General features: G+C 40.0%; 1 protein-coding gene and 1 long non-coding RNA gene across 2 annotated transcripts in view; both read right to left on the bottom strand.

Annotated features, from left to right (window-relative positions):
* Positions 1-27,107, bottom strand: part of DPP10 (dipeptidyl peptidase like 10) — a 1,406,192-nt gene that overhangs the window by 1,329,746 nt on the left and 49,339 nt on the right. The gene's annotated exons all lie outside the window — the stretch shown is intronic.
* On the bottom strand, positions 3,249-7,016 carry LOC126932669 (uncharacterized). The gene is made up of 2 exons (XR_007718273.1): positions 3,791-7,016; positions 3,249-3,496 (listed from the first exon to the last, which is right to left on the bottom strand). It is a non-coding gene; the product is annotated as an uncharacterized LOC126932669 (long non-coding RNA).

The following is a 27,107-nucleotide window of genomic DNA, read 5'->3' as shown; positions in this document are numbered from 1 at the left end:
CAGTAGTTGGGTAACCCGCTTTGATGACAATAATATTTACCAGTATTTTTCAAACTGTAATGCGCACGCGAATCACCTGGAACTCTTGCTAAAATGCAGATGATGACGCCATGATCTGAGAGGGCCTAGGATCTGCATTTCTAGCAATCTCCCAGGTGATGCCACTGCTGCCACTCCAGGGAGGACAGCTGGAGAAACAAAAGACTTTTCAGGACACCACATGAAGGAGGTGAGCAAGCATCCTGGAAGGAATTGTAGTCTAAATGATTAAATCAGCTGCCTGAAAAATTGCTAATTCACACCTTCTGTCTTCACAATCTTAATCACTACCTGAAAATAGAAGGGAGAACATATGCAGAGCAAAGGACCAAATCTGTCAGTCCAACGTGGCCCAAAAATCAATCTTTAGAGAATTAACATAAAAACAATGAATAGGCCCTGCAGGGTGGCTCATGCCTGTAATCCCAGCACTTTGGGAGGCCAAGGCCTGTGGATCATGTGAGGCCGGGAGTTTCAGAACAGCCTGGCCAACATGGCGAAACCCCATCTCTACTAAAAAAACAAAAAATTAGCCAGGTGAGGTGGTGGGTGCCTGTAATCCCAGCTACTCAGGAGGCTGAGGCAGGAGAATCACCTGAACCCGGGAGGCGGAGGTTGCAGTGAGCCGAGATCGGCCACTGCACTCTAGCCTGGGCAACAGAGCAGGACTCCATCTTAAAAAAAAAAAAAAAAAAAAAGAATGGCTCATACTAGTCCTGATTGTTTTTGAAATCCTAAAACCAAATTTGAAAAATCTTGAATTTTTAAAGCAATACGTTGAGGAAGAATCTACAAATGAAATGAGTGAATCGGTGCAGAAGACAAAAGGTCAATGACTGCCTATAGAAATGCTGCCCAATATATGAAGCTAAACCTCAGAGGTCCTCAACATTCCTTTTGCGGCTTGATCCATCTTGGCACTCATCATTTCTGAGCCTCCCCTCCGCAGCTGGCTGTTCACCTCACTGACTTGGATAGTTCCAGCTTTCCCATTAAACTTTAGCTATTCTGTGCCCCAGCCACCGGATTCTTCATGTATCTGAGGCGGCTGATCAAGTAATTTGCAGGTTAAAAATAGCTTAATGTGTTTTCATTTCAAGATGGTATTTGGATTCACATAATGACCTTAGAAACTGTAATGTAAATTGGTAATAAAAATATGAGTAAAATGTCTTACACACTTCCTTAAAGTCCTGATTATCTTACCATGAAGACAGACCCTGATTTTTTTTTTTTTTTTTTTGAGACAGAGTCTCACTCTGTCTCACCCAGGCTGGAGTGTAGTGGCATGATCTCAGCTCACTGTAGCTTCTGTCTTCCGGATTCAAGCAATTCTCCTGTCTCAGCCTCTCGAGTAGCTGGGACTATAGGCATGTGCCACCACACTTGGCTAATTTTATATTTTTAGTAGAGATGGGGTTTCACCATGTTGGCCAGGCTGGTCTCGAACTCCTAAAATCAGGTGATCCTCCTGCCCTGGCCTCCCAAAGTGTTGCGATTACAGGCATGAGTCACTCTGCTTGGCCATACTCTGATTTCTTAATAGAAATACCACTTGAATTTGTCCATGAAATGACTAGATCTTTTAAAGAAAGGTTAGCTTCTTCAAACCCTAAAGATTCAGTTATTTACCTGTGATATCAAATCTGCAATGGAAACTAAAGTGAAATGCCATGTAAGGAAGATCTCACTAAATCAATGCCAAGGATACAGAATACCCCTAAAGTTAGTTAGAAAAAAAATGCATTTTGAGAAACTGATGGAAAACTAATTGTATTAACTGTTATCCACCAAAATTGCTATAATCTATCTGTGGCTTTTAAGAATTCCTACAACAAATATTACCTAAAAGCTTAGCATCTTTGAATGTTGAACACCAGTAGTTCAGTTCATAAAACAAAAGTAGAAGTTTAAAAAAAGCCCAACAATGTATTGTCAGAAAACAGCTCCAGTCCATTTATATGTTTTAACGAAATATTCTCTTTTGAGTTTAATGTGGTAAACCAGTTTAAACTATTTAGAAGCCTGCATTTGGAATTGCTTTCTTATAATTTGGTAAAGTACAAGCAAAGCATTTGAATAATAAAAGAGGCATTTTCTTCTCAATACTACATTAAGTAAAAGCAAATCACTGATATAATCCAGTTTCCATGGGAACCTAAGTATAAAGCCAGTCTAATACAAGGCATTTCTCCTAGTACACATATTTTCCCCTTTTCCTTAAAATGTACTTTTGATGGCTGTCCAAAGGCTAAAGAGTAAGAGCTGAGAACAAAATCATCATCTTTCTTCATCTTTTCCAGGGTTGAGAGAGCTGCAAAAGTAGCTAAAATAGAAAACAGCAGAGTCTTAGCAGGGCTGGAGCAAGAGCTGGCTGGAAGAATGGACTTTGCTGGGGGTGGGGTGGGGGGGTGGGCGGGGGTAGCCTTAATAAATCTCTGACTGAAATTTGAAGATTAAATTTGAACCTGTCAACCTAATCACAATTATCTCCCGAATTTGCTCGTGCAGCCTACTGTAGAGCAATGTCTTCCTCCCATTCCCACCATCTTTAACTGGAATGCAACCATTCTAGGAACTCTCTTTCTATCTAGAACAGTTGTTCTAAGTGTTGTTGCTGAGCCAGTAACATCTGCAGCACCTGGGAAGGTGTTAAAAATGCAAATTACTGGGTTCCCCCTCAGATCTACTGAATCAGAGACTTAGGAGGGTGGGGTCCAGCAAGCTGTGTCTTAACAACCCTCTGCGTGATTCTAATGCATGCTGTAGAATCACCAGTTACATATTTATTTGAACAGAGACTTTTGGGAGATGGAGACTTCACCATGGAGCTAAATAACTCTCAGCATGCAGAAAGAGTAGCTAGAATTAATGTTTGAACCTCAGCACCAGCACTAAGGAGATCCATAATGAAGTTAAGTATCTTGGGGACTGACCCAGGGAGTAGAATAATTCTAGAAAAAAAAAGGTAAATGTGAGATGTAGATGTTATACAGAATTATGGATCAAAATTAAATGATAAAAATTCAACAGAAAAAGAAGGAAAAGGGAGAGGAAGAAGGAGAGCCATTTTTAATACCATAGAAATTTCACTTAAAATGAAATTGGGTTAGCAACTACCTCTAGCTCCAAGAGGTAACTAAATACATTTATAAAATTTTGGATACACGATATTTTTATTTTGACTTTTTAGGTTGGGTGTTGTACCATTTTCTATCTATCTGAGGAAGAAGACACCTTTATTTGAGACCTACGTGAGCATTTTATTTTTAAGAAAATTAGTTTCAGACTGCACTGTACCAAAAGCTCTATTTGTAAGTCATATCTTCAGTAAGCCTCATGTCTTTCTAAAGTGCTATGGTCCTCTTGCCTGGACTTATTAGAGTATCACAGGTGGGCCAGATGTCTGTTGCTGATGTGCTGCAAAGAGATTCTAGGGTATATTAGACATCTGGACCTTGGTACTTTTTTTTTTTTTTTTTTTTGAGACGGAGTCTGGCTCTGTCGCCCAGCCCAGGCTGGAGTGCAGTGGCGCGATCTCGGCTCACTGCAAGCTCCGCCTCCCGGGTTCTCGCCATTCTCCTGCCTCAGCCTCCCGAGTAGCTGGGACTACAGGCGCCCACAACCGCGCCCGGCTAATTTTTTGTATTTTTAGTAGAGACGGGGTTTCACCGTGGTCTCGATCTCCTGACCTTGTGATCCGCCCGCCTCGGCCTCCCAAAGTGCTGGGATTACAGGCCCCGGCCCGGACCTTGGTACCTTTAAAGTTTGTTTCCAACATTAAAATTCTCTCATCACAAATTAGGCTCTGACAAGATGCAAGAGTCATTATTCTCAATGTTTATGTCCATGATAAAATGGTATGGTTGTAGAATATTGGGAAGTAAACTTGATCCTAAGATGAAACTGGAAATTGTCTTGGGGATAAATGCTCACTCCAAGCATGTTTCTTTTCTCTTTACACTGTCTCTTTAAGGAATGTACAGAAAAAGAAGATCTGTTATTTGAAGAGGCTTGTGCCTAGATTTCAGTTAAGCAAATAGCTACAAACTATACTGTAGTGTGCTGTATAATACTGCTTATGCACAACTTGCTTTTCCTTATTACCTCTGAGTATGGTTTAGGAGTTAAGCCATGATATCTATTGGTAATAGGAGTAAAGGGTAACTCCTATTGCTGTTATAGGGAATTAATGCAAATACTCTGATGGGACCCTCACCTGCTTTATTCCTGCCTCCAACATGGAAAGAAAAAGGAAAAAAAAAAAAAAAAAAAAGAAAAAAAAAGACGTTTCCCAGTTATCATAGGTGGTACACAAATCTAATTCTGCCCATGGATACCAGAAAGGCCTTTCCCACTCTTCTCTTTGCCATTGCTGCCTCCATGGTTTCCACATCCCCAAGTTCTCAGTAGTGGCAAAGTTTGAGGCAAAATCTTTGGTACTGAAACACAGCCTGGAGCTTAAGTTAAATCCTGAGGGCATGTGGAATGTCAACACCTTAAACTTCTCTGGTCTCAAAATAACTTAAATTCCTGGAAAGAACCCGGGAAACTAGAGAACTAAAAGTGAACTGTGAATTTTTATAGATGCTAAAATTCAGTTCTAATTATAGGGTGGTTTTGAAGGTGTTTTTAGGAGGTAGGATTGTAGAGTGCCAAAAGCATTGCCCTGAGGGTTAAGGAGACCCAGGTCTAGACATGGATTTGCTTCTAATCACTTAAGCTCTCTGACCTCAGTTTCCTTCTCTATAAAATGAGTGTATTAAGAGTGTCTATGTCACAGAATTGGTGGGGAGATTAGGTGCTTCAAACCATGCACCTAGTCCAGGTTCATCACTCAATATATGTCAGCTACAAGTGCTTATTATCAGCTAGCCGTGAGCAAATTCTTTCATTGGATTAGACCACAGATTCTTTTCACATTGTGATGGAGGTAGAATGTGTTCCACTGAATTTTAGATTTTCTTGAAAGCTCCTCAGATTTAACCTTGGAGAAAGAGAAGGACAGTGAAGGGAAACAAAGATGCCTTGGGTAACACAAACCCTGCTTTTGATTCAAACTCTAATAGCCAGGTTTTCTGTATTTTATGCATTTATGGTCAATTTTACTTAATTGAAATACAAATGGGGGGAATAATTATGTTGATTTCTTTAAAGTTTCAAAAACAATGGGCCAGATATTCTCAAGATCTTTTTGAACTCTGAAGTCCTTTGATTTTCAATGAGTATATTAATTCACCTGTCCTGATACAAGAGGTTCTCAATATAAAAATATACTTTACATAACTAAAAGGGCAAATTCATGCCTTCTCTTCCCAAAATACAGACACAAGAAGAGGTCTTAGCTAGTCATCTTTCCTTTCTATAGCAATTCCAAAGCTTTTATTTTCTTTCTTTCTTTCTTTCCTTCTTTTCTTTCTTTTCTTTCTTTCTCTTTCTTTCTTTTCTTTCTTTCTTTCTTTCCTTCCTTCCTTTCTCTTTCCTTCCTTTCCTTCCTTCCTTCCTTCCTTCCATTTATCTAAAGCCTCAGATATTCAGATACATTTGGTCTAGTAAAGGTCTAGTTTCTTTTTTTTTTTTTTTTTTGAGACGGAGTTTCACTCTTGTTGCCCAGGCTGGAGTGCAGTGGCGCAATCTCAGCTCACTGCCACCTCTGCCTTCCGGTTTCAAGCAATTCTTCTGCCTCAGACTCTGGAGTAGCTGGAATTACAGGTGCCCGCCACCACACCTGGCTAATTTTTTGTATTTTTAGTAGAGACAGCATTTCACCATGTTGGCCAGGCTGGTCTTGAATTCTGACCTCGTGATCCACCTGCCTTGGCCTCCCAGAGTGTTGGGATTACAGGCATGAACCACTGCGCCCGGCCATAAAGGTCCAGTTTCTCATTCCCAAGTTGAGAGAACATATATAAAAGGACAAGGTGACATGAGAATGAAGAGGGAATTAAGAAAAGTAATGAAGGTTGTTTCATATGATAATGAGAAATAATACTCCCACTGTAAAAAAGAGCCTTGTGAATTATGGAGCAAGTTTCTCTTCTCACCTTCCTCCTCTTCTTCTCCTCCCTTCCCTCCCCCTTCCTTCCTCCTTTTCTTCTTCTTCACTTTCAAAGGTATCCTAAGCAGTAAAATGCAATTCCTTGAACAGGCAAATGTTCAGTCAATGATCTGCATTTCACAAAATTTCTATTTCTAATCTTTCCTCTACAGCAGTGTTTGAGGCTGGTCAGAGGTGCAGGCATTCCTCAACAGGGACGTGACACCAAGCGGTCCCTGACCCTTGATGAGGACAACATCTACACAGGCCTGCTATTAGCACCTGGGACATTCACACATCTTTACAAAACTCAAAATTCAATTCTAAATATGCTTATGCTTTGGTGATGGCGAATTAGTACTCTCTTCATATATGAAGGAAAAAGCTCTGGCTAACTTATGATATGTAAATGTAAAATAATGTACTTGTTTGCATGCAGAGCATTGTGCTAGGAGAGGGAAAGATTGTCTTTCATCTGTGCCTGCTGTATTTAGCACTTTTATGCATAGTATCATAATCCTTATAACAACTTGCCCAGTTTTGCAGATGAGAAAACAGAGACCATGAAGTTGTGGATCTCATCAGGTTTGTCTGAACGACACTAGGTTCTCTAAGAGGCTCTCCAAGGGGTGCACCAAAGCAGAGAGTGTGGTTTCTATATCACCAAGTTTGTGAGACAATGAGCATCCATGAAATCAATAAGTCCTAAAGTATGTGTAGAGATGAGCAGGGAGGGATGGTTATTTTAGTAACAATGAGAAATCCACATGTGAAAGGTGAAGGAAATTGGTTGGGTCTTACTTACTGGAAAAGACCTTTAAAATAACAAGCCTGACACCGTGGTCCCCTGGTTATATAACTAACATCAGGGTTCACTAATTCAGAAGAAGATCATCTGTGTTATATTTCATGAAAAGACTGAAGCTATACGAAGAGCAAGCCTTACTATGCTATTTTCTTATTTCTATACTTTATTTTCTTATTTCTATACCTTTTCCCAAATAACAAAAAGTCTCCATTGGTATGTTCAAAGACAACAACTTCATCAGAGTAATTATGAGTCTCATCTCCACAGGCGCCTGCAGATCTTTATAGATGATCATTTTGATAGTTACCTTTAAAGGTAGATGCTGGAATATAACATTTTCTAGCAAGAGAGAACATTTATGGACAACTCATCATCTGGAAACAATATAGGGCAAGAAGCAATTTGAAGCTCACAGACAATGTATGCCTGGAGGAAGTGTTCTGAGATGGGGTGATGCCATCATGCCTGGGCTGCTCTTGTTAGTTCAGGATCACTTTGTGGATCAAACTTGCAGGAGTAGTTTGAGTTATTTTAAGGTTTGGGGGCCAATGTGTGTTAAGAGCTGATGGAGACACATCCTGTGTGTCTTCACTTGCTACCGGTTTGTAAAGCACCTTTACAAATAATTGAGTTCGATTTGACTGGGAGTGGTTCAGAAGCTGAGCTGAGATCTTGGGAAATGTGTAAGGTGTTTTTGGGCTTCCCTGATATCAGCTACATATTTTTCCATATATTTGTTCTGTTTTGTTTTTATCTGCTGTACTTTCAGAGAATGGTGTTCAAAAATAGCCACTTATTTCCTTCCAACTGTTTTTAAATTGCTCATTTTAGTACAAGAATAAATGGGCAAATGTCAAAAGCCTACTCTGACAGTTCTGTTTATATTTAGCACAACAACACTGGAGGACCCAATTACAAAACTTTTTACCGTGCTCCATAAGCACGTCTTTGTCAGGGCCTGAGTTCCTGCTAATACTTTCTTGGAGTCACATTGATTTTATAAAGTCTTTCTGCACAAAAGAATATTCAAGGCTAAATATAAAAAGCCATCAACTATTTCGTACACAGAGTGCAAAGTAGTATGCATTAGAACTGTATCCATATATATTTATACCTATTTATCTATACCTATATACCTATGTTCATATCTATAGAGATTTGTTTATCTTTGGTATAAGATTGCATTGTTAGTCCCCACTCTTATCCTCTCTGTCTTCTACAGAAGAGACTATTCACTAAGTCTTAGGATCCAGGGATACCCATCATCCCTGAACCATACAAAGCTCTAGTACCTTTTGTATCTAATGCTTTAAATCACATATTTAAATTATTTGGTATCTATAACTAAGAAGGTGTTTTGACCAATTTAAGTTAAAAACTACAAATAAGTCTGTGATATTTGCATCTAAATTTGTATTTGAGTGTAGAATAGTCACTTCGCTGTAGGCCAGGAAATGACATGCATCACTGTGAACCTCTTCGATTGTCCAGATCAGAGGAAATCCTAAAGGCAAACAGTTAAAAAACCAATGAATGTCTCAAAGAACAGTACGAAGTGGTGATAGGAAACCTGATATTTACTGAGCACCTGTTCTAGATCAGTAGGCTTAGTAGTTTACTTGCATTAATCCATTTAGGTTTTTTGTTTTGTTTGTTTGGTTGGTTGTTTTTTGTTTTGTTTTGTTTTTTTGAGACGGAGTCTCGCTCTGTCGCCCAGGCTGGAGTTCAATGGCACAATCTTGCTCACTGCAACCTCCGCCTCCCAGGTTCAAGCAATTCTCCTGCCTCAGCCTCCTGAGTAGCTGAGATTACAGGCGCGCCACCATGCCCAGTTAATTTTTGTATTTTTAGTAGAGACGGGTTTTCGCCATGTTGGTCAGGCTGGTCTCAAAATCCTTACCTCATGATCCACCCACCTTGGCCTCCCAAAGTTCTGGGATCACAGGCGTGAGCCACTGCTCCCGGACAACCCATTTAGTTGTTACAACTATCCTGTGAAGTTTAAGAATCCTCAGTTTCTGATGAGAAGACCCAAGTTGAGAAAAGATAAGGACGTGGTGAAAGGCCAGATAGTGCAAAGTCTCTGTTCATACCCAAATTGCATGAATAAAACTTGTGCTCCACTCATTCTACAAATGCTTCTTAAGCCCACCAGGCAGGGGAATCACTGTAACTTCTGAGTTCTCCCTTATAACTCCTGGAGTCTTTTCGTATTCCTCATCACCCCCGAGCCAGCTCTCTCCTTTTCTGTGTTTTGCTTTCTTTCTTTCATTTTTACTCTGTCCGCCAAGTCTTTCCCACCATGATTTACTCATAAGAAGAAACAGAAATAGTTCAGATTTTTTAAAGTCTTGTGTTTCCTCCACAAAATGAATGAAAGAACAAACCAACAAGCAAACATACAAGAGGGAAATGTCTCTACTTCTCTCAGCTTCACTTACATGAAATACAGTCCTTATAGGACCATACTGGCTTATAATCTTTCTGCAATTCCAAATTGGCATCTGATAGCATTCACAAACGACTTCCTTCAAATATCCCACACTATCTAATCTTCCCTTATTATCAGCAAATAATCTAGATTCACAGAGAAAATGGAGTCCATAGACAGGAGCCCTCTTAATGCCTATTACTCCACTCACTTCCTTAGATATATAAAGAGGGATCACCAAGCTGGAGGAGCTGTATGGAGCCCTACACTACCTCCTTCACGTCATACCCGGGGTCCAGCATGGCACCGCTATTTCCATCAGGGACCTTGGGGAAAAGCAGTTCAGAATTTAGTCTCCAGGCCTGCTACTCACCAAACATGTAACCTTTTACAAATTATTTAATTTCTCTACTAACTGAACTCATTTCTTAGTTCAGTTCCTTTAAGGAAAAATCCTTCCTTACAGGGTTGCTTTGGTGGTCCAATGTAAGAAAGGAATAATGGAATTATTATTAAAGTAGGTAGATAGTTAGGATTCAACAAATCTTCATAAGAATTATGATTTGTCTCAGTCAGGGATTATTTGGTTATTATATTTGTCAGAAACAAAAGCCTGCTGAACCTAGTTCAAACCAAAAAGAGAGTTCCCTGGAACATTTTCGGAGCATCTGGCAAAACCACAGAGTTTAAAGGATTTTGTGGCATCTTAGAGTACTGAAAGAGGGTGAAATAGAGACTGGGGGTGGTGGCTCACACCTGTAATCCCAGCACTTTGGGAGGTTAAGGTGGTCAGATTCTGAGGTCAGGAGATAGAGACCATCCTGGCTAACACGATGAAACCCTGTCTCTACTAAAAATACAAAAAATTAGCAGGGCATTGTGGTGGACGCCTGTAGTCCCAGCTACTCTGGAGGCTGAGACAGGAGAATGGTGTGAACTGGGGAGCTGAGGCTTACAGTGAGCTGAGAACGCGCCACTACTACACTCCAGTCTGGGCAACAAAGTGAGACTCCATCTCAAAAAAAAAAAAAAAAAAAAAAAAAAAAGAGGGTGAAATAGACATAGCTCACTTCTCTGTCTTGAAACCTAGTCTCTTATTTCTGGATTTCGTTGCTTATCTGCAGTCTCTCTTTCTCTCTCTCTCTGGCTCACTCTCTCTCCTCATACTGGAGATCTCTGTTCTCCTGGTATTCAACTCAAGTTGCCCATCCTAGCTAAGTCCACCTTACCTGTAGCTTAAGCATACATAATTAATTTTAAAAGCCCCAGTTTCTGAATTTCACATTCTCAGGGGAGAAAATCCATTTGGTCCAGTTTGAGTCAGGTGTCTACCACAGCTCAATGAACCAGGGATGAGATGGGGACAAGCTAACCTGACACTTTGGGGGCTGTGGGGGCTGGGGGAGCAGCCTCTCTGAGAGGAGATTATAGACAGGCTAGATAAATAAAGGTCTGCTTTATTCCTTTCATTATCATCACTAGAGGCAAGGAGAAGACACAACTTAGATGCTCTGATTCAGGCATGGTGTGCTATACTTCCCATTGTAACCCAGTGTCCTTTCTCTGGGCACACGTAAGAAGGAGAGTAAATCCACAAGAAAGCTTGCAGTCGTGTTTATAGCAACAGTGTTCCTAAAGCCAAAAATCAAAACAACCCAAATGTCCATCAGCTAATGAACAAACAGACAAACTATGATATATTCATACCGTGGAATACTACTAAGCAATAAAAATAAACAAAATATTATTACACTTAACATGAGTCGATTACAAAAAGTATGCTAAGTGAAAGAAATCAAAAGCAAAAAACTACATATTTTATGTTTCCATGTATATGGAATTCTAGAAATGACCAAATTATAGCGACAGAAAACAGATGAGTGGTTGCTTGGGATTCAGAATGGGAGTGAGGAGTTGATTGCAAAAGGACAGGAGGAAATGTTTTAGGGTGATGGCACTGTTTTATATATTCATTGTAAGAATGTTTATTTGACTGCATACAATGACCAAAATCCATCAAATTGTACATCAAAATAAATACATGTTATTGTATGTAAATTATGCCTCAGAAAGAAACAAAGAAGAAAGGAAGAAAAAGAGTAGAGAGAGATGGAAAAAAGAAGGAAGGAAAGAAAGAGGAAAGGAAGGAAGGACAGAAACAAAGAAACAAGGAAGAAAAGAGGTGGTCATTTCCAATTCTACCTGCCATTTTTTCAGGTGAGTCAGCATATATCAATTACTATGCTTATGGATACATGATTTCCACTAATAAAAACTTTTTATTGAGCAATTGCCATATGGCAGAAAGTATGATAACTAACTTCTTTATATGCATTATTGAATTTAATTCTCATAGCAACCCTACAGAGCAGGGGTTATTATTCCCACTTTAGATATCAAAAAGTAGTTGTTCAGAGAAGCTAAATTTCTTGCTAAAATTGCCACGTTAATCAGTGGTACAGCTGAGATTCCAAAACAGGTCTGCCGGATTCCCAAGCCTCTGTTCCCAACCACCATTCTTCAAGAATTATTCCAATATCAATCCCAGATATTACCTCAAGTCATGATCATCATGTGGGTTTAAAAAAAGAAAAATCAGCAAAATCACAGTGACACTGGACTTTTAAGCCAATATCTGAATCATGTTGTTTCTGGTGCTCAGTAAGCTGATTTGAAGGTAGTTGAATAGTGTCTCCTATTATGTGAACTGTAACTGCGTATATATCACAAATGATATAATCTTCTTGTTTGTGTGATGTTTGTATAACGTGGAATGTTAAAAAATTGTTTCAGAACAATGCAAATGAAAACTGAAGGCTGGGCATAGTGATTCACTCCGTAATCCCAGCACTTTTGGAGGCTGAGGCGTGTGGATGGCTTGAGCCCAGCAGTTTGAGGCCAACCTGGGCAACATGGTAAAACTCTGTCTCTACAAAAACTACAAAAATTTCCTGGGTGTGGTAGTGCATGCCTGTAGTCTCAGCTATTCCAGAGACTGGGGTGGGATTCTTACTAGAGCCCAGGAGGTGGAGGCTACAGTGAGCCAAGAACACACCACTGTACTCCAGCCTGGGCAACCGAGTGAGACCAGGAGGAAAGGAAAGGAAAGGAAAGGGAAAAGGGAAAGGGGAAAAGGGGAAAGGGGAAAGGGGAAAGGGGAAAGGGGAAAGGGGAAAGGAAAAAGGAAAGGAAAGGAAAGGAAAGGAAAGGAAAGAGAGAGAGAGAGAAAGAAAGAAAGAAAGAAAGAAAGAAAGAAAGAAAGAAAGAAAGAAAGAAAGAAGGAAAGAAAGAAAGAAAAGAAAGAGAGAGAGAGAAAGAAAGGAAGGAAGGAAGGAAGGAAGAAAGAAAGAGAAAGAAAGAAAAAGAAAGGAAGGAGGGAGGGAGGGGAGGGGGGAGGAAGGGAGGGAGGGGAGGGGGGGGAGGGAAGGGGGGAGGGGAGGGAGGGAGGAAGGGAAGGAAGGAAGGGTGGGAGGGAAGGAGGGAGGGAGGGAGAGGAAAAGAAAGGAAAAGTAAGGAAAGAAAAAAAAGAAAAGAAGAGAAAAAAGAAAACTGAGTCATTCAGATCCACTGGAGCCCAAGTCAGAAACCACTGCAGGATGCTAGTCAACTCTCAGCTAAGCTGAGGGCTACTTTGCAGATCAGTCACATGAAATGTACACTTTTTAGTATGTCACCATGCTTGAAGGTACTTGGTCTATATAGTCAGAGTGAATTACAAAAATCAATACAATTATTTGTATCATAGGAGGGGAGGAGAGCTGTTTTTGTGAAGCACCATACTTCCCCGACCCCTTCACAGGCAGGAACTGGGGTCCATGGCGCTAGAACTAGTTGGCTGCTTTGGTGCTGGCAGGGTCAGACTCCACTCACTTGGCCCAGCTGTGTTCTACCTTTTGTGGGAGGGGGAGCGCAGGTGAGTGGGTGCAGGAGCCAGGGTAAGTGTTTTGGGGTGCCAGCAGGAGCAAAACTTTGTGCAGACCCCACAGAAGCATCTATGGGGGTGCCCACAACACCTGAATCCCTAGGAGTATTACAGTGCCCTTTCAACTTTGCCATCCGTGGATGACTGGATGGCTTAAGTTTTAATAGCTCAGTGGAAGGTCAGTGTGACAGCCTTTTGTACCTGCAGTCATGGCACCTGAGTTCTTGTCTGGCATCCAGGAGGAATGGGGTCAGAGGAACAAATTGGAGATGGTAAATGCAGGGGATTTTATTGCTGATGAAAGTGGTTCTCAGCGGCAAGGGGAGCTGCAAAGGGGATGGAACAGGAATGGCCAGTTTCCTCTCCAAAGCTATGCCATCAAATTGTCCCTCTGAAGTCAAGTCACTTCTCTCCATAGTCTTCCACATCCGGCTGCTTCTCCTCTCTGCTGGCTGAGTTCTGGGGTTTTTATGGGCACAGGATTGGGAGTGTGGAAGGCCATGGGTGGTTTTGGAAAAGGCAACATTTGAGAAGGAAAACACGGATGTATGTTCTCACTTTGGGCTGTGGTTCCAGGCTTGAGGTTGGGGCCCTCGCTGGGGATCTGCCTTCTTCTGCCCAGAATTCTCCTGCTTCCTGTCCCTATTATTTGCATTATCTATCAACCACAAAGTATTTAACGAGTTTTTACTAGGAGCCAGGATTGCTTTGGAAAGAAAGTAGAATGAGGCATAGAGATCATTTCAAGATATCTTGCTATGTAATTGCTCAGCAAAAACTAACATACATGAAACTGTCACAATGAAATAATAAACTGTACGGTTTTGAATACAGCTACCATGTAAGTTCATAGATAGGGGAAAGTAGAATGAGCTGGAGAGTCTGAGAAGAACGAAGGGAAGGGCAGCAGAGTGGCAGAGAGAACAGGGTGTGGGGCAGGCAGCTGGCTTTGTGTCCCAGCAGAGTGACTTCACAGCTGTGTTCCTTGGGCAGCTTACTCCTTTGCGCCTCGATGCCCTCATTTGTAAAATGGAGATATAGAACTACCTTATGCAGTTTGAAGGAGGAGGACATGCCACCTCAAAATATGCTATTTGGGCATATTGATTATTTTGAGTTGGAGATACTTGAGGAACAGCAGATGCAAGAAGGGATCTCTGACCTCCTCTTTGCTACCTAAAAATGGGCCATTAAAAAACAAAAAACAGGAAATTTCATTTGAGAAAGGTGCCCTCCCTATACCGAGAAAAGAGGAGCACTAATCACCAGAGACTGGGAATCAGTGCTGAAATGAATCTGTTCAAACGAGCTTGCTAAAGTAACCTTCATCTTCCACTAGTTTCCCCAATATGTCTGTTAGTTACTTCCCTACAATTTATTGCCCCTAGCCCAAATCCCTTTGTCTTTATCATTTCTTTAAAAATTTATCCTTTCATTGTCTAAAATGTATATAAGCTATCTGTCTTGGTCACTTCTTTGGGTCTATATTTTTTTGTAAGGACTTCCACATATATGTAAAATTTCAGCAAAATGTATATGCTATTCTCATTAATCTGTGTTAACTCAGTTTCTTTTTCTTTTCTTTCTTTTTTTTTTTTTTTTTTTTTTTGAGACAGTCTTGCTCTGTTGCTCAGACTGGAGTGCAGTGGTGCGACGTTGGCTCACTGCAACGTCCGCCTCCCCAGTTCAAGTGATTCTCCTGCCTCAGCCTCCCGAGTAGCTAAGACTACAGGCACTTTTATATTTTTAGTAGAGATGGGGTTTTGCCATATTGGCCAGGCTGGTCTTGAACTCCTGACCTTGTGATCTGCCTGCCTTGGCCTCCCAAAGTGCTGGGATTACAGGCGTGAGCCACTGCACCCAGCCACCTCAGTTTAATTTAATTCTCAGGTACTGCCGGAGACCCTCAGAGGGTAGAGGAAGAATCCTCCCCAGTAGGTTGATATCAACATTTAACAACTTATACATGACATGTGTTGAGAATAGTGGCTGGCCTATTGTGGAGTCTCAATGAATGCAAGCTACTTTGTTATTACACAGGTAGAAATTAAGGTGAAACTTAAAGCTCAGTAAGGTATAAAAAGGAGGAAGAAGAGGGTGGGGTGGGTACTCTTGGGAAAAGCAATAGCATAAGGCAGGCATAGAGAAAACAATAGAGGGTGAGGGGAAGGGCTCAGTTGTAGGCTGAAGTACTTTTCATGATGAGGAGGGGCAGGAAATTAACACAAGATCAAGTGGAGCAAAACTGAGGATGACCTTCAAATCCAGAAAAAGAAATGTGGATTATACATGAGAGCAATAGAAAATTGATTCTTCAAGAAGCAATTGCTCAAAAACAAACAAACAAACAAACAAAAAACAACAGTAATGTTTAAAGAACATTTGTCTCATAGTAACATATGAGTTGGAAATAAGAAGCAGCAAATAGAAGACTAAATAGAAGGCTATTGAAGAATCCTGTGTATGTCAACAAAATTTTGAACTTCAGGACTGAAATAAGACAGTCGAAAATTTACCCATCAAAAATCACCCGACATCGGTCCTAAGTTATAGAAAGACTACAACTACCTATTTTGACAGTGGGGAGGTAGTAGTACCTGATTCTGTAACAAATGACAAAGAAAGTATTCACTTTACTACACTTGGTTAAAACATATCTATTCCAAAAATCAAGGTAAGTTCTTTACTACTTGTGATTCTTTCCCCCACATAGACATTCTAAAATATACAAGGGATCCTCTACAGTGCCCCAAAGCTATGTAAAAATAGAAACTGATGAACAATTGTAAAAACCAAAAAGCCTTTCTAGTGTCTTATTTTTGTGGGACAAAAGTCAGACAAAATCCAGCCTAAAAATAAATAATAGAGTCCAGTCAATCTCAGCAAGCTTTACAATCACCTGTAGCATTGTGAGATTGTCCCAACCAGAATTCATGCATCTATGTGACAGTTTCACTTGTTTTAATCCTGCATCCAACCCCCTTCCCTTCCTGTCCCACAAGCAGTGTAATATTGTTTGGGACCGTCAGATAATTCTCCCCTTTCAGGATAACCTCTTTCCTCAAATTTGGGACATTTACCCCAGAGTCAATATGTATTCTGTCGATTGACTTTCAATTCAGTATGCTAAAACCCAAAAAATGCATCTCCAACGTGTCACTGATATATCAGTATCAAGGCATTTGAATCTCTCAACCTTTTAAAATAAATGACATAAATTATAATCAGTCAAAACTCCCAAACTGTATATCCTGGTTATAAAGTATATCCATTTCATGATTAGATACTGAAGACCAAATCAAGTCACTTTTCCAGTCATTTTTAAGACGAACACCTCCCTATATCAAGGAAAACCACTGTCCCAGTTAGTATTTCTGATCCCAAAGCAAATATCACAGATGTACTAAACTGTGCACATCCCTCCTTTTATAAAGTTGGGTAAGTCGAGTAGCACTTAGAGCATCTGTGCATGAAGCCGCATGCTGTCGGTGATTTTCTGGAGCCATTGCAAAAGGTGCAGCAGCCAAAAGCATCTTGAACAAGAAGAGCAGTCCAAGTTAAATCCATTTTTCAAGCTCTTACCCATCTATCTCCATAGCCCTCTGTGGGCCCTTTATACTTCACACGTATGCACTCGCACACTTGCACAGACACACACACATTTTTATGTTGTCTCCTGTCTGTCTCAAGCTGTGGCAAGGGCCTTGGCCTGTCCTATTCCACAGTACTCCGAAATCTTCTCTTTTAAGTAGAATTCACATTTAGTCTGATCTCAATCTGCATAGAAATCATACATTTAACGTTTTCAAACATTCATGTGAAAGTATGAGTCACCTGATGCTGAGTTTAACCCTCCCAGGGATGTCTGAATTCAAATACAACTCTCTACTAACCTAGTGACTCTCCACATGGTAGAATGTGTGGGGAGTGTGCTTGTGTGCACCCACATGAGAAAAAGAGGGTCACTCAGTTGGCATTCCAATTCTGAAAGGAAACAGCTCAAAATACAGGTTACTTAACTAACTCATTAATTTTGTTTAGAACAATGACAACTGACTTATTACTTCTCCATGACTATTTTGGAATCTCTTAAGCTTTGCCATATCCTAAAATGTAGTATGATTTGTTTAAATTTTAAACACAAGAAATATATGTCTACATACTGGTACCTGTATTTATATAGAAGATATGTTCATGAACTAGTTTTATCTATATTAAAATTTTGTAAGTAGCAATCCAGTTTAAATGTTTGAAAAATGCTTGTAATGGAGCTATGTTGAGTATAGAATGCAAACTCTCTCTCTGACATGAATTTACCAAAGTTTCATAGAATATTAGTCTTATGACTGGGTGTGGTGGCTCACGCCTGTTATCCCAGCACTTTGGGCGGCCAAGGCAGGCAGGTCATGAGGTCAGGAGTTCAAGACCAGACTGCCAATATGGTGAAATCCCGTCTGTACTGAAAAACAAAATAAATACAAAAATTAGCTGAGCGTGCTGGCGCATGCCTGTAATCCCAGCTACTCGGGAGGCTAAGGCAGGACAATCGCTTGAACCTGGGAGGCAGAGATCGCAGTGAGCTGAGGTCGCGCCACTCCACTCCAGCCTGGGGGATGGTTTGAAACTCCATCTCAAAAAAAAAAAAAAAAGGATTATCAGTCTTCCTTTTTTCTCATATCAATCGTATCCTCACTTTAATGGTATTTGACCAGATGGAAAGACACATTCTTCATCAATTATTTCCCACTATGCTTTAAGACTGAATATGTACTTCTGAGTAATATTTTATCATACGACACCTGAGATACAGCTTCACGAGCATGAGAGTTGCAAAATGAAATTGAACCGCTCTAGCACCAAAGCCATAAGCAGGATGACAGATATTGATTGTGCCCCAAGATGTAATGTAGGCACCTAATGGGGCATAGTAATGTACAATGAATCATTAGAATATTATTTTAAATTTTCCATTCACCTGGGGGATTGCTAACGGGGTATTTCACCTTCAAGTTACTCCTCCGCCTCTCTAAACTAGGAGATCGCTTGATAAAGGTCATTTAGAACATGGCAGATTTTTAGCAGCTTTGGAAAATTACCGATTGCTTTTTAGGTCTCGGGGAGCGGATGTCTAAATTATGAGGAAAACAAATTTTTTTTAATTTTTAAAGACTATATTCTTGTTCATCAACACACAAAGGCTGGGACATTGTGTAAGAACTAATAATCACATGATAAACAACTAGTATTCATTGCACACTCACCATTGCTACTTGGACAAGTGCTTCACATATAGTTCTCTAATGTCCACAGTAACCCTCTGAAGTAATAATATTATTTTTGCTTTAAGGAGGTGCCAACTGAGGCAAATGGAGGTAAAGGTAGTAGCCTGAGATATTCACACAGTAAGTGGTAGAGCCAAGGTGAATACCCAGATTTTTCTGTATCTGGGAACCACACACTTTTTAATTACTCTATAATCCTTCCTAAAGAAAAGCTATGAGACCTGGGGTCATTCATTAGTAAGTTAATGTTCATCTTTGTAACTACAGTTTCCATCCTAAAGCAGGTTGCCTAGGCCAACCTCCCAGTCATAGGTATGAAGTGCATGGAAAGTGTTCCCAGTGCCTTTTCTGTGACCCTCAGCTCTGAGGCATTCATCATTGCCCTCTGCAGCCCTTGGTTGTTGACAGTCTCCCATGGAGAACCCCACTCACAAGACGGACTCCTGCCTTGATCATCCTTCCAACCAAATGACCTGTGTTGGGCTCCTTTCTCTCAGGATATTCCAAAGACAACAGTGTTTCAGATTCAATGGTTTTGTTTGTTAGTACATCAAAACTATTTTCCTTTCAGTCTTGCCTTCACCTTGTATTCTTTCTGGCTTTTTTGTTTTGTTTTGTGTTGTTTTTCCTGGATCCTGGAGGCCAATCAATATCTTACTTTGCTGTTAAGGCACCTGTCATCTGAAGAAAGAAGGGTAGCATGATAGACAGGTCTTAGTTTTTACTGCCATTAGGCTGACTGGGTCCAAATCTGGTTTCTGGAACTATTTAGAAGAGAATTGGGGCTAATATGATCTAACACTTTGGTATAATGCTTCCAAATTAGCATTGTATCAAGGCTTTCCAATACTTAACCCTAATAAAATTAAGTAAAGTTGTGAAAAATGTCAGACACATAGATATTTTGATACCACAAAGCTCTTGTCATTTTATTTCATCATGTGGTCAAATGTGTATTACATGGACACTAAATATAGACCTAATTCAGCAAATTCTCTTCTGGGATTTGTTCAATAGGGTAACTACAAACCTCAGGCCATGATCAGAGTTCCTCATGAATTCTTTAATTTAGTCAATGGAATCAATCCATATTAAGCGGCTACTGTGTGTCAGGCTTCTGTCAGTTTCTACAAATTCAGCAGTGGCCAAGGCATATTCTCTGCTTTCGGGATCTCTCTGCATTGTGCAGAAGCAGCACAGTATGTGCCATGATAGAAATGAGAAAAGACCTCTGAAACAGAGGAGGGAACCCTAATATTCTCAACAGCTGGCAGAAAGGAGAGGGCCCAGTGAGTTCTCCCCAGAGGAGGTGACTACAGATGAATCCTATGTTCTGAGTGAAAGTTAGCTCCTCAGAAGCTATACGATTGTATGATCACCAACATTAGTTCAAACTGGCAATAGAAAATTTTCACAGGGGTGGAGAATTGGTTCACGTTGGGTCTCATTTAAAGAAATTTATTTTAAATAAGCATAACAAGAACCAATCTACAAGATAAGCTTTCATTCCATAAAGGTGGGAGCTGTCAGATCTATTCTCGCTACTTTTTCAGAAGTCCTTCTTGCTACCTTGTTTTAACCTACTTATAGCATCTACCTACCTTCCTGAACTGATGGATACTTGGGATTACTTCCAGACACTAAGAAAAATGTGGGTCCTATCATCTTAGCCTGTGGCTCTCCTTCACAGCCCAGGTCCTGCTCTCGACCCAGGAGAAAAAAAAAAAGTCTTTGCAAAAGTGTCTTGTGCTAACATTTTATTGGGAGCTAGTGCAGTCCCAAAACAGCAGGAGTGAAGGAAAAGGAGTCTAAGAGGAAGCAAATATAATGGAGTATATTATAGAGCTGTCCAGCTTACTGAAGCTGTTTGCCTAGCCTTGCAGGACATCTTCACAGAGGCCAGCTTATGTTATTATAAATGTGAAGAGTTCATCTAGGGAGAGGAAGAGAGAAAAACGCATCTACACATTCTAATAGCCGTTGCTCAAAGTTCACTCCAAAGGGTGTTAACGCCCTGTCTTTTCTGGATTACACATGTATAAGGAGTGAGCATGTGCCCTGGTGTCTCATGTCTTAGCAGTCATTGAAAACCCCCAAGGTGGGAGGCAAGAAGTGAAAAGCATGAGAACGAAGTTGGCCACTGTTGTATCGCACTCACGAACAGCATGAGAGATCAGGGATAGCTGCCACCATGGACGCATCAGTTTGTGGCAGCAAAAATTTGACTTCAAGACTATGGGATTTGTGTTTCTCTGCCTGGCTTATTTCACTTAGCATATTGTCCTCCAGATCTATACATGTTGTAATAGATAATAGATGTTCTTATTCTTGAAAGCTGAATAGTATTCCATTGCACATGTATACCACATTTTCTTTATCCATTCATACATTGATGGACACTTGGGTTGGTTCCATGTCTTGACTATTGTGAATAGCTGCATGGACATGGGAATGCAGATTCTGTGGCTTGCGTGTCTCCTCTGAAACTTATGTTGAAATTTAACTGTAATTTTAACAATGTTGAGAGGTAGGACCTTTAGGTGACGATTGGGTCACTAGTGTTCTACCCTCCTGAATGGACTAATGTCATTACCATGGGATTAGTTATCACAGAAATAGGCTCCTAATAAAAGAACTAGTTTGGCCCAATTTCCTCCCTGTCTCACATGCTCACTTGCTTTCCACCAAAGGACAATGTGGCAAGAACAACGTCACCAGGCCAACCCAATGCGGGCATCGTGCCTTGGACTTCCCAGCCTCCGGACTGTGAGCCAAATACATCTCCTTTCTCTATAAATTACGTAGTTTGTGGTATTCTGTTGTAGCAGCAGAAAATAGAGTAAGACAGAAGACATTCCTTTGACATATTGATTTCAGTTCATTTGGGATCTCAGTTATATGTGGAATCTTAAAACATTAAATTTATAGAAATAGAGAGTAAAATGATGATTACCAAAGCCTGGCAGGGGACTGAGAGGGAGGAAATAGAGAGTTGTTGATCAAAGGGTACCAAGTTTCAGATAGACAGGAAGAATAGGTTTTGAGATCTATTGCCCAGTAGGGTGACTATAGTCAGTAATGTGTTGTACATATCAAAATGAGAGTAAATTTCAAGTGACCTACCACAAAAAATGATAGGTAGTTGGAGTGATGGATATGTTTATTAGCTTGACTTAATAATTTCATATTGAATACATATATTAAAGTATATTGTACCCCATAAATGTGTACAATTATGACTGGTCAATCAAAATAATAACAGTTTTTGAAAGATGATGAGAAAAGCCCAAGTACTTGATAGAACTATTCAGAAGGCAAGGCTAGAGTGAAGTCCTGAGGTACAGAAACCGAATCCAATACACTTTTCATATCCCAGTGAGCATTTCCCTAGAACCACAGTCTCTCTGGATGTTCATACCTGCCCTCCCCCTTGTTCTGTGCCTCCCACTTTGTTGGTTGCCTGCACTTTTGGCTTCTTGGCTTTGCCTTATTTTACATTGCAGTGGATAAGAGTTCAACATGTCCTTTGTTGTTAAATAGACCTTGGCCAGAATCCTATCCTCTACTTACTGACTGAATGAGATTACTTAAATCCTCTGAGTCTGATTGTTTTCATTTACAATATGGAGATAATCCCACTTCTCTAACAAGGCTGTTGGAATTATTAAATGAGAATTATTAACTAAGATGCTATCTCTGAATAACTTAATAAAATTATTGACCCATAACGAGAGCAAGAGTGATGTTAATTTTTGTTTGTTTGTTTCTTCCTGAATCATACGCATCATTCGAGTTTATGGTTCACCACTGATCCTGTTCTTAGATGCATACACACGCACACACACACACACACACACATACATATACATACATATACATGGTGAGAGGGTCTCCATGGTCCCTCTATCAGGATGCTTTGATAACAGTAACATTTGGTTAAAATTCTTGAGCTATCATTAACCTATTAGAGGCTGGAGGAGAAACAAGGGACTTGCTTCTTTCAGTTTTGCTCACATTCCTGCAGGTGTCACCTCAACAGTGGCCTTTCATCCTGGCAATAGTAGTTGGCTCCAGTTCCTACATCTCCTTGAGTGTTCCCAAACCAGCCTCATTGTGCCCCCTCATAGATAGTCAAAGTGGTGGCAAAGCACCCTGCTATGGTCTAAATGTTTGTATTTCTCCAAAATCCAGAGGTTGACTTTCATATGTTCAAAACCCTCCAAGGTGAAAACATCAGGAGGTGGGGCTTTTGGGAGGTGATTAGATCATGAGGATGGAGCCCTTATGAGTAGGATTAGTGCCCTCATAAAAGATGCCTGAGAGAGACTCCTTACCCCTCTACCTTATGAAGACACAAGAAAACAGACATCTACACACCAGGAGGCAGACCTTCACCAGACACTGAATCTGCTGACACCTGTATCTTAGACTTCTCAGCCTTTAGAACTGTGAGAAACAAATTTCCTTGTTTATAAGCTACCCAGTCTAAAGCATTTTGTTACAGCATCCCCAAAAGACTATAAGCAACACACTCATTAGAGGTCTAGGCCCCAATTCTGTGGTGTCCCTTCTCTCAGCTTCTGATATAGAGCCACCAGCTGAACAGAGCCCCTCCCTCCAAAGGTCTGGACTTCAGTTTCACAGGCCCCCTTTCCAGGTTTCTTGATCCTAAGAACCCCAAACATCTTTGCTCCCTGCCCCACCCCCACCCCACCACCACTTTAGAAGTGGTAGCTGCTTCCTTCCATAACTAGCTCTGTAAAATCTCAAATCTAGTCCTTCAGTACTTGTTTGGCCAATTTCCTCTAATAACTTTCCTCTGTTAAAATATCTGATATGGTTTATATTTTCCTGACTGGACACTGACTAATACAAATGATATCAAGATCAGTCTTGTCCAAAATAAAGGAAGAAAAAATTGCCAAAGGGCAACAGGAAGGTTGTGAAAAGAGAGAAGGTAAAAATTTCTGTGTGTGTGTGTGTGTGTGTGTGTGTGTGTGATGTCTATCTATATATTCAGTTAGCATTTGCTTCTCAGACAATAGAGGAACTACCAGAAGGGTGTCTCTATCTACCTCATCCAGCAAACTTTAGTATATCTAGACACTCAAGAAGCTTCTTTGCATTTATCCTCCAGCTGCTAATTAATCAAATGTTCTCTAGATATCAGTTTATGGCCTCATCTTTAAATGACCCATCATTGTTGACATCCAATCTCAATACCTGAGGCCAAGTAGATTCTTTTGGTCTTTCGGCATATTTACAGAGGATAAAACTTCTCTTTGAAAATTCTTATAAAAGAACATTCTCTATCTTATTATCAACTTGTGTTATGTCCAAATTCATTATTTTGTCATAGCTTCAGTTTTCAGATTTTTTAAGATGATAGGCAATAAATACAGAAAGAAATACAATAATAGAGAAAGATTACATGTTTTAAAGTGCTTTCAAACGATTTCCCAGAGCTAGAGCAATATTTACAGATCTTACTTAACATGTGCTCCCTTATAGTATAAAAATAATTTAGTCAACTGGGGTGGCAAATGCAAAAGTACATAAGATGAGTTAAATGTAGTTGAATTTTTACAGGCACTCTTTAAAGAGTTCTGAATTAATGGACTTCAAAGCAAAATGAAAACTCAGCATCTGCTCAAATACTAGCACTGCACAGGCTCAGGTGGCATGGCTGTGGATAGGGACATCTTTTAAGCAATAAAATTTTATAACAAAGACATACATATAATAGCCCATGAAAACTTTCACATTTTTGTTTACCATTTCTATAATTCTTAGCAAATAAAACTGTAAGTTTTTTCAGTGAGATTACTATACTAGTTCCTCTCCCAAATTACCTAGTTACCATTTAATCAGACAGATTTTTAAAGACCTCCAAATTTCACAAAAGCTCTGATAGAAAACTTGTCACAAAACATAGCATTTCACTACAAAATGAACTTTCTCCGGGGACCCCAATACCACCTGTAATTTAGATGAAAAGACCAAAAGAGAAGGCTTTTCTTTAATGGCTCAAACCCTGGCCCATTCTATCACTAAAACCAAACCTTTTGGAGTATGTTGAAACTCCTGTTTTCTAAAAATATTCATTATCTTTTGCCTTACTCTTGCAGAAAACCCTGGCCAAATGACCTCAATAATGTATACTCAATCAGAATGTGCCTATCAGACTCAGCTACTCCAAAGCCATGTTATGTCACTCCCTTTTGAAAACTTCCAATATTGTCCCATTAGCTATCTTTACAGAGATAGGCACAATGTAGGTATGACTAGATTCCCTAATCCTTGTAGCAGGATCCTCTGTACTAGAAATAAATGCTCTCTATTATTCATCCTGGTTTCTTTCTCCTCTAGAAAGTGACATGATTATCTTCCATGCACAACTGTCAAACTAATACTTGCTTCTTTCTTTCCACACGCTGCTTCCCTTGCCTGAACCATCTCTTCAAACTTTTCTCTCTTTAATACCCAGCTCAAGTTAGTTTCATCTGTTCAGTGAAGCTTAATAGCAATTTTGCACTCCCTATGTACCAGGCTCTGGTGTAAGTAGCTTTATAGATATTAACTTGTTTAATCTTTCCACAAATACTATGAGGAAGATAATATTATTATTCCCATTTTATAAAAGATGAAAATGAGGCAGAAGAAGTTGAGTAACTTGTCCAAGATCACACTGTATAGACAGCCAGGATCTGAACTCAGGGAGTCTGGCTCCAGAAATCAGCTTTTAACTGCTGTTTTTATGGAAAATCTGCTGTTTTTTTGCCTTATTGCTGTCTTTATTTACCTGCCACTGCCTCTAAATTCTTGCAGCATACTTTCACTAAAATAGAAAATTAAGCACGTAATAATATGAAATGCCAGGCAATGTTCTTGAGCTCATAGAAACATAAATGGAAATATTTGTTTATGTGATGCCTACAGATGAGGAAACTAGGGTGTAGAAAAAGTCTGTTATTTGCTAAAAATTCAATAGAAGCCAGGTATCCTGACTCCCAGCTCAGCGCTCTGCCTCCTACATGGGTTTTACCATCATTCGTGGCCTCTAGTTGCTTGTAGTGTTTACCTGTCTTTTCTCTTGCAGAACAATCCTCCATTTGACCTGTAAACCTCTCAGCAATTACTGCACAGTGTTCTATTCTTTATTCAAACTGAAGACCCAATTATTTTATTTTTATTATAATTCATTTCTCATGTTCAGTTTTTTATGGGAATGACTGAATCCTCCAATCTTTCCAAGTCGAAATTGAGTGTCTCTGCCACTTCATTGCATCCCATGCCCCATTTTGATAAACCTCACCACGTCCTACATGAGATTTCTGAACTTGTTGGTTGAGAGATTTGAGCAAGTCCCCTTATGTTTCTGGGTTTCAATGTCCTCTTACCAGGTCCTACCAGCACTAAAGTAAGTCCGTCTCTTACACGCTATGTAATACCACCTTGCTGCACAAACCATTCTTCTGGATTTTTCTTCTTGAAAGAAATCTTTCTTCTTGGAACCACTGTACCTGCTTTGCTTTAATTATACTCCAGCAGTCCTCACTTCCTGCTCTCTGGCCCTTTCTCTCTCTACCCACCATCCCTGTCCTGGATTCCAGAGCAAAAGTTAACTTATTCCACTTACCTCCTAAGAATAGTAGAACCAGGATTGAAACTGGGCAATTTGTGCCCAGAGTTCATCTGCCTGATACCACACTTCGCTGCCACTGTGCATTCCTATATTTGAATGTATAGTAAAGTACACTGAGTGTATCTCTGTATTTTATGCTAATTTCTTATTAAACAAATACTTTCCCCCTGTCTACCTGGCACTACAAACTGTTTTCAGTTCTAGTTTCCTGGAGCACAGGAGCTGTCTACTATCTCTCATAGTACCTGTGTGCCTGTCTTAGTGTTCACTAGAACCTAAGCACTGGAAAGCCAGGATCATGAATGTGCTGCTCATACCTGCATCCCCAGTTCTTAGCATGGCATCTGCATAGCTTACAGATGCCCAAAAAACATTTGTTGAACGAAAATATCATATTTCTTAAGAGATGGCACTACTTCCCTATCTCAAATGACAATTTAATAGCTATACCCTAATACAGAGCCACACTCAAGGGCACTCAATGCTGCTGCTGCTGCTGCTGCTGCTGCTGACTGTGCCGAGAACACTATCCAATTTGATATAATTAATTGGATATGGAAAGCAACCTGTTTTTAACTTGTATTTAAGACAGCTTTTATTTAGTTTTATATTAAAGAAAAATATAATGAAATGCAAAATAGCTGCTCCTAGAAGTTTCTCGAAAATGTCAGCACGTGCGTATACATTTTATTTACCTTTTCCCTTGAAATCTCATAGGACATTTTCAATGTTAAATAATGCCCATTGCATAATTCTTATTTTTTAGTTTGTCCTTATTTTTATTTTTTAGTTACACATACGTTGTTCCTACCGTTATGGTTACTATTATTCAATCAAAAGAAAATTAAGATAGTTTGGTTAGTTGATCACTCATAACCTAACCTTAATGGTTCATTTAACAGCCCTCACTAGGGGCTCTTAACATTTCATGAAAATGTTTTAA

This window comes from Macaca thibetana, chromosome 12 (assembly GCF_024542745.1).
Source record: "Macaca thibetana thibetana isolate TM-01 chromosome 12, ASM2454274v1, whole genome shotgun sequence".
Classification (NCBI taxonomy): domain Eukaryota; kingdom Metazoa; phylum Chordata; class Mammalia; order Primates; family Cercopithecidae; genus Macaca; species Macaca thibetana.
The sequence above is the reverse complement of the archived record's forward strand: the minus strand, read 5'-3'. Positions and strand labels throughout refer to the sequence as shown.